The sequence below is a fragment of the Loxodonta africana genome, chromosome 5 (assembly GCF_030014295.1).
Source record: "Loxodonta africana isolate mLoxAfr1 chromosome 5, mLoxAfr1.hap2, whole genome shotgun sequence".
Taxonomy (NCBI): Eukaryota; Metazoa; Chordata; class Mammalia; order Proboscidea; family Elephantidae; genus Loxodonta; species Loxodonta africana.
Window position 1 is genome coordinate 60,115,681 of NC_087346.1, and position 18,146 is coordinate 60,133,826.

Consider the following 18,146-nt stretch of genomic DNA (forward strand, 5'->3'; position numbering starts at 1 on the left):
AATTTCCAGCCAATCTGTGAAAAGGTGAAGCTTTCAAAGGTTTTGCCCATTTGTAATGCTAATATATACTGATGACTCTATAACCTTCCTTAGACTAGGACAGACGTGGCTGTGGCAGCATGCTTGTCATTTTTCCCACTTTTGTCTACTCAGTAATATTCTTTAGGAAACCCTGGTGGCATAATGGTTAAGTGCTATGGCTGCTAACCAAAGGGTCAGCGGTTCGAATCCACCAGGTGCTCCTTGGAAACTCTATGGGGCAGTTCTACTCTGTCCTATAGGGTCTCCGTGAGTTGGAATCGACTCAGTGGCAATGGGTTTGGTTTTTGGTAATATTCTTTGGAATCAGACAGACATGGCTGTGGCAACATGCTTGTCTGTTTTTCCACTTTTGTCTATTCTGTAATTTCCTTGGACTTGAACAGACATGGTTGTGGTAGCATGTTTGTCCATTTTCCCATTCTTGCTTACTCCGTAATATTTCCTTGGACTCAGGCAGGCATAGCTCTGGCAACATGCTTGTCTGCTTCTCAACTTTTGTCCTTTTGAATACATGCCAAATAAAACTTTCTTTTTACTGTATTAAACTTTGATGTTTTTCCCCTACAGTAGTGCTCCCCATTGTTCTCCCCATTGTTCTCAGAGGATCCCTGGGTGATGCAAACGGTAAAAGTTCTTGGCTGCTAACAAAATGTTGGAGGGGTGAGTTGACCCAGAGGAACCTCAGAAGAAAGGCCCAATGATCTACTTCAAAAAAATCAGCCAATGAAAACCCTGTGGAGCACAGTTCTGTTCTAACACACACAGTGTTTCCATGAGTCAGTGTTGACCTGAGGGCAACTGATTGATTCACACTCAGAAGTTTGAATGATAAAAATGATAAAAGACATGCCCTCTATGTAGGGCCATTGAGAGGATTAAATGAGATAATAGTGTCTGGTATGTTGTAAAAGCTTTAATCTATATAATTTACCAATGATAGATTTTTATTAAGAATTTATCATTTTGTATATATTGACTTAGCACCATATATACGCAACATATAGCAAGGGTGCCAAGACTGAGGTGTCTGTCCTGTCTACAGTGGCTGGTTTAGGTAAAGACTGGAGTCCATTTTGTGACTTCTGCAACTGCATTCCTGAGAATGCCATCTTGGCTTCTTCATATGCATATGGCCCTGGGCCTCTGGCTGAGTGGAATCTGCATACTAACTTCTTCCATTCATATGCATATGTTCTTGGGCCTTTGGCTGGGCAGAATCAGCAGACCCTGTCCCCCTATCAATCCTCTTTGACCCCATTGAGAGTGGGAGCTGGAGCTCCTACTTCATAAATTATGTGAATGTACCCAGTCCCCTTAACTCATGCGTACCTTGTTAACCAATCCCAACCAAAGCCCTGCCTTGAGATATCCTGTCTTCCACTCTAATGATTGCTCCCCTACTAATCCAAAAAGTTCCTGATACAATGCTATAACTAGGCCCATGTGACTGCAGCTTTTCACACCACAGGTTTTCACTTTATGAGATCCAGGGTGTCCCTGGCTCAAGCTGCCTTTGCTGTCAGTAAATCTCTTTTCAGATCCACCAAGTGTTCCTTGGAAGCCCCATGGGACAGTTGTACTCTGTCCTAAAACCCAGACACAAAACTCACTGCCATGGAGTTGATTCTGACTCATAGCAACCCTATAGGACAGAGTAGAACTGCCCCACAGGGTTTCCAAGGAGTGGCTGGTGAATATGAACAGGGTCGCTATTCCTTATAAGTTGGAATTGATTGGAGGGCAATATATATATATATGGTAAAAATATGTACAGTGTTAAGTCAATATATATATGTTGTATATATGTATATCATCATGTATATATTGACTTACCAAAAAAAAAAAAAAAAAAACCTGTTGCCGTCAAGTTGATTCTGATTCAGAGCGATCCTATAGGACAGAGTAGAAGTGCCTCATATGGTTTCTAAGGACCACTGGTGGATTTGAACTGCCGAGCATTTTGTTTAGCCACCATAGCTCTTAACCACTAGCCACCAGGGTTTCCATATATAGTGCTGAGTCAATATATACATGATGATAGATTCTTAATTAAATGTACACATATATGTATAGGAAACCCTGGTGGCGTAGTGGTTAAGTACTACAGCTGCTAACCAAAGGGTCTGCAGTTCGAATCTGCCAGGCACTCCTTGGAAACTCTATGGGGCAGTTCCTCTCACTATGAGTCGGAATCGACCTGGTGGCACTGGGTTTGGCTTTTGTTTTGGATACATAGTGTTAAATCGAAGTATACATACGGTGACACATTCTTAATTAAAATCTACCATCGGTAAATTACTTGAGTGTTTTCATCTTCATTTACATGTTTTTTTCTTTTAAACAATGCAACTTAGGTATACACAGATACACACAAATATGCGCAGATATAAAGAGATCTATCACAGATCACTTTAAGTATAAATTTAGAACAAATATTTCAGGGTCCAATCAATTGTGTGGTATAATTTGTAGAGAACTCTGTGGTATTTGTAACTGATGATTTATTATCTATTTTAAATATCTGAACAGAAGCCTACATTGAAACTGGTATGAAATGACTGTACTTTGTGTATATATCCAGTGTTGAAAAAAAAGGGGGGGTTACTGATTTATATATCCTCATAAGAAGAAAACTGATCTTTAGAAACATAGTGTGTGATATTTAAATAAAAATATGGTGTGTGGATAATACTAGTATTGAGGGATTAAATTACCCATTTCTACAAGAAAAATAAATGGCATTGAAGAAATCAAAATGAAAGCTACAAATGAGGAAAAAGCATAATAACAAGAACATCACCATCTGAACTCTATAGTAGGAATTCTAAAAGGATATACTTGAATTAAAATAATTGTATGTTTTCTCTAGCAAACCATCAAAAACTGTTTCAACTTCTTGAACAAATCTAAATTTTTATTCCCTTTTCCACTTATCTTTGTTTAAATTGTATAATGCTGTCTTGAACTATTTATACACATCTTTATAGCTCTTTGTAGATTATCGGGAATATTTTATTAATGACTTATGTTGTAAACAATAATTTTAAAAGCATTTGGAGAAAGCTTTTGTAACACTAAAAGTGCTAATCGTGTGAAAGCAGATATACTGAAAGATGCAGCTTCAAATTAGTCAATTAATATGCTGTACAAAAATAAGGACATTGCCATAGCAAGTACATGGTCCTTGCCTGGAATTTGCCTAATAAAAATCAATAATTAAGGAATATGAGTACTTAATCTCCCTCCTTTTAAGTACCAATTAAGTGAGGTAGTCAAAGAATAGATTATGTTTTGTGACGTTCAGAGAACGGAGAGATTATTCTGAGCTGGCTTTTCCATTGATAAATTTTCAGTAAAGTGAAGAAGGATTGTAGGCCAGGAGAAGAACAAAGGCACAATCACAAAAGTAAAGGACCATAAATTAATCCAGTTTGGATTGATAGATTGGACACGTAAAAATTAGAGGGAAAAGGCAATAATTTTATGTAATTAGGCATAGCAGTAGTAAACAACATTTGGCAATTAAACATTTAAATATCAACCAATGATTTAACCCATAATTCATATTTTTAACTATAGTAAAGAACTTGGAAAGTAGCAAATGTCTGAGGTAAACATGCTACAGAGTTGAATAGTAAACTGTCAAAACAAGAAATCAGTGGATACTATTTAAGATCAAGAAATCAAAACATAGTAGTATAATAATATGTTGGTAAACATCAGGGGAAAATTTTCAAAAACTGTAAGTGGTTGCTTATGTGAGAGATAGAAAATTTAAGGTAAGAACTGCTGCATTTAATTCGAAGCATATTACTGCTTTGGATTGTTAATGTACTCATATATTACTTTACAAGCCAAGTGGAATTTTAAGGAATGGTTAGGACTTGCTATTTTCCGCTATAGACTTTTGTTGTAGAAAGCTGGGTGAAATTGAACTGGGAAAAAACATTTTATCCATCTTTATCCATCTTCAACATAAAGTTAAGCAAGTTAGGACTTTACAGGTAAAAAGAAGTGATAAAACATAATTTTTTAAACATGCTTTTTAAATAAGCAATTCTTCATAGTCACAAAAAGAATTTAAGTTCATTAGTCTGAATTTGTAGAAACAATTCATTGCTTCAATTTTAAAGGACAAATTAATTTTCATGTTTATGTAAAAATAACTTACTAAAGCTATGTGTTACTGGTTTGAATATTTAGGCCTTTGGAATTTATTCTGTATAATGGTTCCTTGTTTATATAAGTTCTAATCTTCAAAGTTAAAGTTTTGTAAGATCAAAGTATTTCTAAGTCACAGTAAAAAGTGGAATGAAACACATCTGGTACAGGACAGTTTCCCTCCACTTAATAGGTCAGAGTCAGGCAAGCTATGACTGTCTGCCCGAAAAGAGATTTATTCACTTCAGTGGAAGAGCTGATGGAGTGATCTGCATGGTATCAATCTTTATGTCAGATCCTTTCTATCACAATAAAGAGACATTAAGATAATATACTGCAAGTTACTGTATATGACTTCTAACCTTTGCATTATTATCCAGGATAAAATTGTAATTATCATTATCCTCCTACTTATCCTTAAGTCTCTCTTCTAATGACTCCTTAAGCCCTCTTATCCTTTGCTGCCAAACAATTTTCAAATTTGTTGTTTAGTCAGCTTCTTTATAGCTTTGAATGTCCTGCTTCATCTTGTAACTGCCATTAATGGGGCCTATCAAGTACGTACACAGGATATTAAAGGACAGGAAATTTGGTGTTTTTCCATTGATATTCCATACAGAGAATATTGAGAGCATAGGCAAGTTCCCAAATATTTTTGGTGCATCTTAGTTACATTTGTATTTCATATTTTACTTGTAGTTTATATTCCACCGTATTTTTTAATCTTATTTTTTGAACGCAAATCTACTTTAGATTTAAAATTTTAAAGGTCAAAATTTTACACTTAGAAAGCACAGTGATTTAAAATTTGAATGCTGTTACTTTTGATACTGTACTCTGTTGGATAGAATGTGTTCTTTGGCCTCAATTTTGTCACCCTAGTTTAAATATTCATGGCAGCAATTACATTAGATGAAGCTGCGATGTTAAGTCAGTTAATAGTCAGAAAGAAAACTCTTATTTTGTATATAAACTTTGTTTTTTATTATGTTTAGAGGAAATCAAAGCAATTTGAGTTCTTAAATCCTCACTATATTGTTGGGGCTAGATGGAAAATTTATTATTATTACCTTACAGTCACAAGGTCACAAAAAAATTAAGCAAATTGCCCCAGGCTGTGATGTTCCAAGTAGTACTGAAGGCTCATGTCTTAACGTGCTTGATTGAATGAACAGAGTCTCAGTTAATTATGAAATTATTAGGGAAAATTATTAGAAATATAAATTATTATTGAAAGCCTCTCAAAATGAAAAGGGATGCAAATTTTGAGTCAGTTACTTTTTGAAATCTAATTTTAAAAAACAATTAAATTTACTCTCAGTTTCTGCTTAGGGAATTGCAGAACTGGGAAGATTGTCATTCTCAAGTTTAGGACAAAAACAAAATGAAACAAAACAAAAAAAGCAGACAAATTGCAAATTCACAGAGGTTAATTGGCCCAAAACCTAAGGAGAGACTGGGGTCTGCTTGTTCAAGAAAATGCTCAAATATTAGCTTACCTGGGCTGCTCCTGGACACTTAACAAAAAGAGTTTGGCTTGATGATTAGCAAATTGCCAGAGGCAAACTGTGCACAAAATCCACCTAATACCTACGAAAAAATGATCAGGATACTCTCCCTTATGATGTAGTCCTAGAGTTGAAGAACAGAAACCAATGCAGGTGACTACTTAAAACTTAATCGGATTACCTTATGTGTAACCAGAACAACAATCAAAATAGTTAAACTTAATTAAAATGCCCCCACTCCCACCAAAAAATGTGGGAGGCCATAGTGGTTGTTAGTTGTTGTTGAGTCCACACTATGTGTGCCGAGTAGAACTGCTGCATAGGGTTTTCAGGGCTGTGACTTTTCAGAAGCAGGTTACCAAGCTTGTCTTCTGAGATGCCTTTGCTTGAGTACCTACTGCCAACCTAAGGCTAGCAGTCAAACCCTTAACCACAGATGACACCTAGAGACTTACCACCAGGAGGCTTGTTGTTGCTGCATGCCATAGAGTTGATTTCCACTGATAGAAGGAAATACTGCCCGGTCCTGAATCATCCTCACGATAGTTGATATGTTTGAACCCATTTTTGCAGCTACTGTGTCAATCCATCTTATTGAGGGTCTTCCTCTTTTTCGATGACCCTCTACCAAGCATGATGTCCTTCTCCAGGATTTGGTCCCTCCTGATAACATGTCCAAAGCACAGGAGATAAAATCTCACAGTCCTTCCTTCTGAGGAGCATTCTGGCTATACATCTTCCAAGACAGATTTCTTCATTCTTCTAGCAGTCTATGGTATATTCAATATTCTTTACCAGCATATAATTTAAAGGCATCAAATCTTCTTCAGGCTTCCTTATTCATTGTCCAGATTTTGCAAGCAATTGAGGCTATTGAAAAAGCCATGGATTGGGTCAGGCACACCTTAGTCCTCAAAGTGACATCCTCGCTTTTTCACACTTGAGTTATTTTGAAGCAGATTTGCCCAATGCAATAATACGTCCTTTGATTTCTTAACTGTTGCTGACATGGGCGTTGATTGTGAATCCAAGTAGAATGAAATCCTTGACAACTTCAGTCTTTTCTCCATTTATCATGATGTTGCTTATTGGTCCAGTTGAGGATTTTGTTTTCTTTATATTGAAGGCTGTAGTCTTTGATCTTCATCAGTAAGTGCTTCAAGTCGTCTTCACTTTCAACAAGCAAGGTTGTGGTTGTGTCATCTGCATTTCACAAGTTGTTAACGAGTCTTCCTCCAATCCTTATGTCATGTTCTTCTTCACATAATCCAGCATCTCCGATTATTTGCTCAGCATACAGATTGAATAAGTATGGTGATGCCCACCTTTTATGATTTTAAACCATGTAGTACCCCCTTGGAAACCCGGTGGCGTAGTGGTTAATTGCTACGGCTGCTAACCAAAGGGTCGGCAGTTTGAATCCACCAGGCACTCCTTGGAAACTCTATGGGGCAGTTCTACTCTGTCCTATAGGGTCTCTATGAGTCGGAATCGACTCAACAGCACTGGGTTAGTACCCTCTTGTTCTGTTCCAATAACTGCTTCTGGTCTATGCACAGTTCCTGCATGAGCACAATTAAGTGTTCTGGAATTCTTATTCTTTAAAATAATATTGATAATTTGTTATGATCAACACAGTCCAATGCTTTTGCGTAGTGAATAAAATACAGGTAAACATCTTTCTGGTATTCTCTGCTTTCAGTCAAGATCTGACATCAGCAATGATCCATGTCCTCTTCTGAATCCAGCTTGAATTTCTGGCAGTTCCCTGTTGATGTTCTGCCACTTTAAATCAGAACAGGAGGCTAACAAATGTCAACTGACAAGTTAATTGCAAAAAAACAAATGCTTTTTGAGGGGAAGCAGAAAATGAAGGTCTTTATCTTCACAATTTTACTTGTGTGTGATATCAATAATATTGTTAGATAATTTCTGCATTCTCTTGCATAACCTTTCTTTGGAAAGAGCACAAATGTGAATCTCTTCCATTTCATTGCCCGGTAGCTATCTTCCAAATTTCTTGGCATAGACAAGCGGACACTTCAAGCCCTGCATCTGTTTGTTGAAATATCACAACTAGTATTCCAGCAATTCCTGGAGCCTTGTTTTAAGCCAATGACTTCAGTGAAATTTGGACTTCTTCTTCAGTATTATCAGTTCTGGGGCATATGCTACCTCCTGAAATGGTTGAACATCAATCAATTCTTCTTGGTACAGTTACTTTGTGTATCCCTTTCATCTTTTTTTGATTCTTCCTGTGTCTTTCAATATTTTGCCCATAGAATCCCTTAGTATTGCAGCTTGAGGCTTGAATATTTTCTTCAGTATTTTCAGCTTTAGAAATGCTGAGCTTGTTCTTCCCTTTTGGTTTTCTAACTCCAGGTCTTTGCACAATTCCTTATAATACTTTATCTGCTTGATCCACATTTTGAAATCTTTTGTGGAGCTCTTTTACTTCATCATTTCTTCCTTTTGCTTTAACTACTTGACGTTCAAGAGAAAGTTTCAGAGTCTCTTCTGTTATCCATTTTGGTCTTTTCTTTTTTTTCTGTCTTTTTAATGACCTCTTGCTTTTGTCACGTGTGATGTCCTTGATGTCATTCCACAATTTGTCTGGCCTTCAGTTGTTAGTGTTCAATGCATCAAGTCTATTCTTGAGATGAAGTCTAAGTTCAGGTGGGATATACTGAAGGCCATACTTTGGCTCTTATGGACCTATTTTAATTTTCTTCAGCTTCAACTTAAACTTGTATATGAACAATTGATGGTCTGTTCAGTAGTCAGTCCCTGGCCTTGTTCAGACTGATCATAATGATGATATTGTGCTTCTCCCTTGTCATTTTCCACAGGTGTAGTCTATTTGGTTCTTGTGTATTCCACCTGGTGAGATTAATGTGTATAGCCACCATTTATTTTTTGGAAAAAGGTAATTGTAGTGAATAAGTTATTCGTCTTGCAAAACTCTGTCATGTGATCTCCAGCATCGTTTCAACCACCAACTCCATATATTCCAACTACTGACTCTTATTCTTTGTTTCCAACTGTCATATTCTAATCATCGGTAATTATCAACGCATCTTGATTGGATGTTTGATCAATTTAGACTGTAGAAGCTGGTAAAAATCCTCCAATTCTTCATCTTTGGCATTAGTGGTTGGTGCGTAAATTTGAATAATAGTCGTGTTAACTGGTCTTCCTTGTAGGTGTATGGATATTATTATCTTATCAGAGACAGCATTGTACTTCAGTATAGATTTTAAAATGTTCTCTTTGAAGATGAATGTAACACCATTCCTCATCAATTTGTCATTTCTGGTGTAGTAGATTATATAAGCAGAAATGGACTGGTATTGACTATTTTGAATCTGTCCAAGAGGCTAACAAGTGTCCACCAACAAGTTAATTGCAGAAAACAAATCCTCTTTGAGGGGAAGCATAAAAGGAAGACCTAAAGCTGGGGGTGGAACAGACATTGGGAACATAATCTGGCAAAATGCCCCACCCTAAAAAAAAAGTAATCCCTAAAGGAACTTGAAGTCTAAGGTATACTGAAATAACCATAGCAACAAAAACCTAAAACTCAGTTCAGCTCCTAATTAGATTAATTCAGTGTCAGACACTGAAGGCTTAGCAGAAGAAAATATATGCTCATCTTAAGGCATGAAAAGTCTTTGTGGTAAAAAACAATAAAGGGTCTGAGATTTTATTCTATTTGCAAGGAGAGAAGCTAGGCTGCCACAGTTTCATGAATGCCGGCAGAAGACATAAAATTTCCAGGCCAGAGACAAAAAAGAACCTTGTCATCACATGGTTATGAAACGATTGGGTGTCCACATGAAAAAATAAAAGAAGCTAAATATAAATTATGTTGTTGTTGTTAGGTGCCATCGAGTTGGTTCTGACTCATAGTGACCCTAAGTACAACAGAATGAAACACTGCCCAGCCCTACACCATCCTCACAATAGTTGCTATGTGTGAGTCCATTTTTGCAGCCACTGTGTCAATCCATCTCATTGACAGTCTTTTTCACTAGCTCTCTACTTTACCAAGCATGATGCGTTTCTCCAGGCACTGATCACTCCTGATAACATTTTTAAAGTCTATGAGATGAAATCTCACCATCCTCACTTCTAAAGAGCATTTTGACTGTAATTCTTCCAAGACAGATTGTACTTTCTACAAAATGAGCTCTAAATGGATTACATTAAAATGTAAACCATCTTATAGAATCGTGGAATATCTGTGTGATCTTAGGTTTGGCAAAGAGTTTTTAGATACATTACAAAAAGCCCAACCTATAAGAGAGAGAGAAAAAAAGAGAAATTTGAGTATTTTCAAATTAAAAACATTTGCTCTATGAAAGAACAATTTTAAGAAAATGAAAAGCCAAACCAAACCACAATAGGAGGAAAACAACAACAACAAAAAAAACTTTTCTTTGAAAATCACATATCTGATAAAGAACTTTTATATGGAATATATACATAGCTATCAAAGTTTAACAACAAAAAACAAATTAGAAAATGCCAAGGATCTGAACAGACACTTCACACATATTCATACATACACACACACACAAAACTATTGAGATGACATAGGAGTATTTGAAAAGTTATTAGAAAAAAGACAAATAAAACCACGATGTGTTAACCACTAGAAACTTTTACACTGGAAAAAACAAAACAAAAACAAAATTCGACAATATCACATGCTAGTTAGAGCATCTGGAACTATCACACATTGCTGGTGGGGATACAAAATGGTACAACCATTTTAGAAAAAAAAATTGACTGTTTCTTATAAAGTTAAATATATTCCATATGACCAGCAACCCTACTTCTTGTTTTTTGACTGAGTGAATACAAAATTTATCATCACACAAAAACTTGTACAAGAATCTTTATAGAAACTTTATTAATAACTACAAAAAACTTAAAACCATTCAAATGTCTTCAAACAGGTTAATTGACAAACTGTGGCACACTGTGAAATACCACTCAGTAGTTAAAAGGAATTAACTACTGTTTCACATAACTTGGATGAATTTTAAATGCATTCTGTGAAGTGAAAGAAGCAAGACCTTAAAGCTACATATTTTATGATATTTGCATTTATATAACATCTGGAAAAGGCAAAATTATAGGGATTGTAAACAGAAAAGTTTCAAACTGGAGGTGTTCATGTCAGACTAAGAATGAAGGAGCCAACATACATTCTCAGGAAACAAAACGTCAGGATTTAAACCATTTAGGAAGAGTAAAAAAAAAAAAATAAAAATCTTTTTTTTTTTTTAGGAAAAGTGTGCTAAGATGTAAACTGTTATTCTTGGGAAGAATGTGTTCATAACTAACTGAACCAGTCAGGATGTAAACCATTTGGGAAGAATACGTAAACAATCGGCTCTCAGAATTGACTACAGCCGTGAATAAAAAACCAAACCAAACCCATTGCCATTGAGTCTATCCCCTTGCATAGCTACCCTATAGGACAGAGAAGAGCTGCCCCATAAGGTTTCCAAGGATTGCCTGGTGGATTCAAACTGCTGACCTTTTGGTTAGCAGCTGTAGGTCTTAACCACCAGTGTTTCCATAACCATGAATAATAAAAAAAAATAGCTGACTACAATTCTGCACTGGAGTATAACTGAACAGGCTGGAGTCTCACACCTAAGTGGTAATTAGCTCGAGGGGTCAACCTTTACATTTCAAATAACTTCAAGCTGAATTTGATCTTATCTACAATCAGTATAATTAACCCCCTACCTTTCCTTTGTTCTCTCTGTAATTCTCTATGTATATAAGATCCCTCTTTCCACTTGAACTGCAGAGTTCTTTGTATTTTTACCTAGTGCTGGCCAGCTATAGCAATTATTATTCCTCAATAAAACTCCTTTTCTTTCTCTTCTAATGGAATATAAGAATTTCTTTGTTGACAGGATGAATTACAGGTTGCTAGGTGTTTTTTTTGGGGAGGGGGTTTGGAGTAGAGAGCTTAGGTAATTTTTGGAGTGATGGAACTGTTCTATACAGAACTGTGGTGCTGGGTATAAACTCTACGCACGTGTCACACTGCAAAGAGTAAATTTTATTGTGTGCAAATTAAAAAAAAATAACATAGAGGGGAGTCATGATGGAGTGTAGACTGTGAAAAAATAATATAATTTTATTACAAAGGAATGATAGAACAAATCATAGGGGATGGGGCAGAAAGGAGCTGGCCAAAGTAACTAAAAATAGTGTTTTGTCTAGATATTATAAGGCTAAAAACAAAATATACACAAACTCTGCAATCTAGTTGATAAGGCTATTTGTCGTAATGGTGTAGGTTAGTATATAAATATATATATTTTTTCTAGTTCTGTCCTCCGAGTAGACTTACAAGCAGTGATACTACAGTAGCAATGAACAGCTTTAGTGCCAAGATATTGATTTCTAAATACCATTTTACAATAAAAGGAACCAGGACTGTTTAGAGAATTGGTTGATTCCAAAAATGATGTGAGAAAAATATAAGTTAAACTTGAAACATGTTGTGGTGCTAGAAAGTAAAAAAGTTTCAATGAAAAAGCGGTGGGGCATGTGGAAAGGACACAGGACCCAACAAGTAAGAGCTCCCAATGTCCAAAGCTGGAAAAATTTGAGCAGAAAAATAAATAATGATAATACTGGAATATTACAAAGAATAAAATAAGTACCCGTAAGTTCATAATGATATAAATGATTGAGTGGTGGGGAAGGTTCAACTCTTCCCTTACAAAAGATTTTCAGATTTAGAAGAAACAAGGGAAATAGAAAATCCCCTTTAAAACACCACTGTGAAAATTGCTGCAGGCATGAAATATTGATAATTGTGAAAATTAATGGGTGAAAGTTTAAAAATAAGCAGGATATTTGTATATTCTCAGGATATATCCCCAAATAAATATTAATTGCAAAGTAGAAAACTGTAACTTTACTGTGGAGATACCACCAAGTGCTTAAGGTTAACTCACCAGTAATAAGAAACATATCAACATATGCACGCCTGCTCTGAGGCACTGAAGGTACCTCACTTCTCCAGTATTTTTCCTCCCAAATCCATAATTTCAATCTAATCATGAGGAAATATCAGGAAAATAAGAATTGAGGAACAATCTATAAAATACTTGATCAGTGTTATTCAGAAGTGTCAAGATCACAAAATAAGAAGGAAAGATTTAGGAATTGCCAGATATTGTTGCTGTTAGGTGCTGTTGAGCCCCTTCCAACTCATAATGACTCCACATATAACAGAAAGAAACACTGCCCAGTCCTGCACCATCCTCACAGTCTTTACTGTGCTTGAGCCCCTTGTTGCAGCCACTGTGTTATCTATCTCCTTGAGGATCTTCCTCTACTTTCCAAGCATTATGTCCTTCTCCAGGGACTGATTCCTCCTGATAACATGTCCAAAGTATGTGAGACTTAGTCTCGCCAGCCTTGCTTCTAAGGAGCATCTTGGTTGTACTCCTTCCCAGACAGATTTATTTGTTCTTTTGGCAGTCCATAGTATATTCAATATTCTTCACCAACACCATGATTCAAAGGCATCGATTCTTCTTCGGTCTTCCTTATTCATTGTCCAGCTTTCACATGCATATGAAGCGATTGAAAGCACCATGACTTGGGTCAAGTGCAGCTTAGTCTTCAAGGTGACATCTTTGCTTTTCAACACTTTAAAGAGGTCTTTTGCAGCAGATTTTCCCAATGCAATGTGTCTGTTGATTTCTTGACTGCTACTTCCATGGGTGTTGATTGTGGGTCCAAGTAAAATGAAATCCTTGATAGCTTTAATCTTTTAATGACATTGTTTGATAATTTCCTCATTCAGTTGATCACTTTTCTTGGGAATAGGCATAAATATGGATCTCTTCTGGTTGGTTGGGCAGGTAACTGTCTTCCAAATTTCTTGGCATAGACGAGTAAGTGCTTCCAGTGCTGCATCTCTTTGTTGAAACATCTCAATTGGTATTCCGTCAATTCCTGCAGCCTCGTTTTTTGCCAATGCCTTTGGCTCAGCTTGGACTTCTTCCCTTAGGATCTTTGGTTCCTGATCGTACGTTACCTCCTGAAATGGGGTGACTCTGTGTGTTCCTTCCATCTTCTTTTAATGCTTCCTGTGTCTTAATATTTTTACTGTAGAATCCTTCAATATTGCAACTCAAGGCTTGAAATTTTATTCAGTTCTTTCAGTTTGAGAAATACAAACCGTGGTCTTCCCTTTTAGTTTTCTACCTTCAGGTATTCACACATGTCATTATAATACTTTGTCTTCTCGAGGCATCCTTTGAAATCTTCTACTCAGCTCTTTTACTTCATCATTTCTTCCTTTCCCTTTAGCTATTTGACATTCAAGAGCAAGTTTCAGAGTTTCTTCTGACAACCATTCTGGTCTTTTCTCCCTTTCCCGTCTTTTAAATGACCTCTTGTTTTCTTCATTGTGATGTCCTTGATGTCATTCCACAGCTAGTCTGGTCTTTGATCATTAGTGTTCAAGGCATAAAATCTGGAGATGGTCTCTAAATTCAAGGGGGGGAATATGCTCAAGGTCCTACTTTGGCCCTTGTGTACTTGTTCTAATTTTCTTCAGTTCCAACTTGAACTTGCATATAAGCAAGTTATCCCACAGTCAGCCCCTGGCCTTGTTCTGACTGATGATATCGAGCTCTTCTATCTTCTCTTTCCACAAGAGGTAGTCAATTTGATACCTGTATATTCCATCTGGCGAGGTCCATGTGTATAGTTGCCTTTTATGCTGGTGAAAAAAGGTATTTGCCATGAAGAAGTTGCTGGTTTTTCAAAACTCTGTCATGCAGTCTCCAGCGTTGTTTCTATCACTAAGGACACATTTTCCAACTACCAATCCTTCTTCTTTGTTTCTACCTTTCACATTCCAATCACCAGTAATTACCAATGCATCTTGATTGTATGTTTGATCAATTTCAGACTGCAGAGGTTGGTAAAAATCTTTAATTTCTTCATCTTTGGCCTTAGTGGTTGATCAGTAAATTTGTATAATAGTTGTATTAACTGATCTTCCTTGTAGGCATATGGATATTATTCTATCACTGACAGCATTGTACTTCAGAATAGATTTTCAAATTTTCATTTTGATGATGAATGCAATGCCATTCCTCTTCAATTTGCCATTCCTGGCATAGTAGACCACATGATTGTTCAATTCAAAATGGCCAATACTAGCCCATTTCAGCTCACTAATGCCTAGGTTATCAATGTCTATGCGTTCCATTTAATTTTTGACGATTTCCAATTTTTGTAGATTCATACTTCATACATTCCATGTTCTGATTATTAATGGATGTTTGCATTTGTTTCTTCTCATTTTAAGTCATGCCACATCAGCAAATGAAGGTCCCAAAAGCTTGACTCCATTCATGTCATTAAGGTTGACTAGTTTGAGGAGGCAGCTCTTCCTCAGTCGCATTTTGAGTGCCTTCTATCCTGAGGGGCTCATCTTTCAGTACTGTATCAGACAGTGTTCCACTGCTATTCCTAATACTTTTACTGGCTAATTCTTTTCAAAAATAGACCCCCCATGACCTTCTTCCTAGTCTTTCTTAATCTGGAAGCTCAACTGAAACCTGTCTGCTATGGGTGACCCTGCAGGTATTTGAATACTGGTGGCATAGCTTTCGGCATCACAACAACATGCAAGCCCCCACAGTATGACAAACTGATAGACACATGGGTGTGTCAGAGATTAGAGGAGATTAAAAGAAGCCCTGGTGGCACAGTGGTTAAGTGCTGAGCTGCTAACAAAAAGGTCAGTGGTTTGAACCCACCAGCCGCTCTGTGGGAGAAAGATGTGATAGTCTGCTTCTGTAAAAATTATAGCCTTGGAAACTATATGGGTAGTTCTACTCTGTTTTATATGGTCACTGAGTCAAAATTGACTTGGCGGCAAAGGGTTTGGTTTTAGTTTTTAGTTTAGAGGGGATTAAGAAGTTGAGATAAGGAAATGCACTGTAAGACCTTGAATTGAATCTTGGAACTGAAAAACAATATAAGTGGAAAAATTTATGAAAATCTGAATAAAATTTGTAGTTTAGTTAATAGTATTGTGCCCATGATTATTTCTTAGTTTTTAAGATTGTAGTATGGTTTTGTTAGATAGAGAAAGCTGTGAAAAAGGAATATGAGAACTCTCTATTAACTTTGTGCTTGGTGTGGAATGACTTAATTAAAAAAAACAATTTGACCTTTTATTCCTGGTTCCAAAGCCCTACCTATTAGGTGATCTTTACCAGGTTTGGCTTGTGGGCTCTACCTGGTCTGAGGTTTTTTTTTGCCAGGATTGGCCCAGAAGTTACCTTTACCAAGATAGGCTCACAGTCCCCACTTGTAGTTGATTTGTACATGGATTGGCTGCCTCCTCCCTTGCCCCCAAGCAATTGACTGGGGAGCTTGTCCAATGAGTGATAAAAAAACCTAAACATGGAGTCTCAGATTAGTCTTCCTAATCAATCAGAGCAGGGAGAGGAGTGTATCCCTTGGACAAGGACACTGCAGTCCTGTGCTATGACCTCCCTTGACTGAGAAAATCTGTGATGATGACAGAGCAGCAGCTACAATGGTATCAGGAGAAGCAGAGACTGTGAGCAGACACAGACAATGGCTGCAGAGTGTAATGGCCATACCCAGCCTGGAGAGCCAGGAACCAGCTAAAAGGAGTGGCAGACAGTGGAACTCACTGAGTAATATCGCAGAACAGTTCTTGTGTGAAAGTTTCCTGATGGGTGAGAATGAACACTGGTTTTCAGTAAGAGTAAATGGATGCCCTTTGAGACATAAGTTGGTTGCCTTGAGAGATTGAGGCCCTGTGCTAGGGTTTTGCCTTAACTTCACCCTATGCATACTTTGTTTCTATCCATATCCTTTGTGTATATCCTTCTCTATACTAAAGTTGTTATTACAGATATATTAGTTCCATGAGTTTTCTGTGACCTTTCCAATGAATTATTGAACCCAGCAGAAAAACAGTGCCATGGGGGGTGGTGGGGGGCGGGGGGGCGTAGGGAGCAACTAGTGTCAGGATTGTCCTTCAGTTGGTGTTTAAGAAAGTTTTCTCTATTATATTTTACTCTCTATCACTCTTCCATAACTCTAAAATTTTTTCAAAATAAAGAATTAAGATATTAAATTTCATAGTTCTAGAATTTACTTTATAATGAATACCTTTCTAGAGCCCATTTCCATCTGCACATGCTACTCTAAAAAAAAAAATGCTACTCTAGATTAAACAAAATAAGACAAAAATGTTCTGTTATTAAGGGTTCATACACTTAAGAGACAGCCTTTAACTCCATGCAATATTTTTGCTAATTTTTAAATCTTACCATGAAAATTAACACAACTCAGACCATGGTTATGCTGACTAAACTGTTATGAGTTTATGTACATATGTATTACCAATTCTTTTTTTTTTTTTTTTTTGGAGGAATTCAATTTTTTTCATACTTATTTTATTTTTGGTGACATACACAGCAAAACATATACTCATTCTACAATTTCTATATGTACAATTCATTGACATAGGTTACATTCTTCGTGCTGTGTCATCATTGTCTTTATCTCTACCCAAAGTATTTCACCACTACAGTGTTAGATTCATTGCCTCTTAAACTTCTCATCTATGTTTTAGAGTTACTGTTAGTTTGATCCAGGGCTTTGAACCTCTTGTTCCTGGTTCAGTCATGGCCAAGGAAGAAAAACTGAACAGATCTGAACTTTTACAATTTGGGTGCTCTGAAACAGTAGCTGCAATGGGAAAAATTATGGGTCAAAGCCCTGCTAGTAACTTAATTTTCTTCTTAGAAAACAAGGGCAACATACATGTTGCACAGCGACCAAATATCTTATCCATAAGATTTTGAGCGTAGTTGGAAACGGTGCTGCCCCACTAAAAGATGGTGGCTGACCATGCCAGCTTTGAATGTTTGTCACTCTCCACAGTGGTGCCAATAATCCAGTCTCACACAACAGGCTCCTGAAAGGGATCACTACGTCTCTTTTAAGCCTTCCATTCCAGGGATTTGACCCTTAATTTTTCCTGTTTCGGTTACTGTTTCAGAGTGTGCCCAAATTGCAAAACTTCAAATCTGTTCCAGTTTCACTTCATCAGCCATGACTGAACTGATTCGAATCAGTTTAAAGCCCAGGTTTTATCTCAAATTCAAAATTCTTTAAAAGAAGTCTAAGCTCAAGGTAAATCTTCCAGCAGAACTCCAGACTAGGAAGAAAAGTCTTTTCATCTACTTCTGAAAATTAGACAAAGAAAACCTTATGGACAGTAATAGAACATTGTTCAAGATAGTGCTATAAGATGAACCTATCAGGTTCAAAGTCACTCAGAATACAACTGGGAAGAGCAGCTTCCTCAAAGTAGAGTTGACCTTA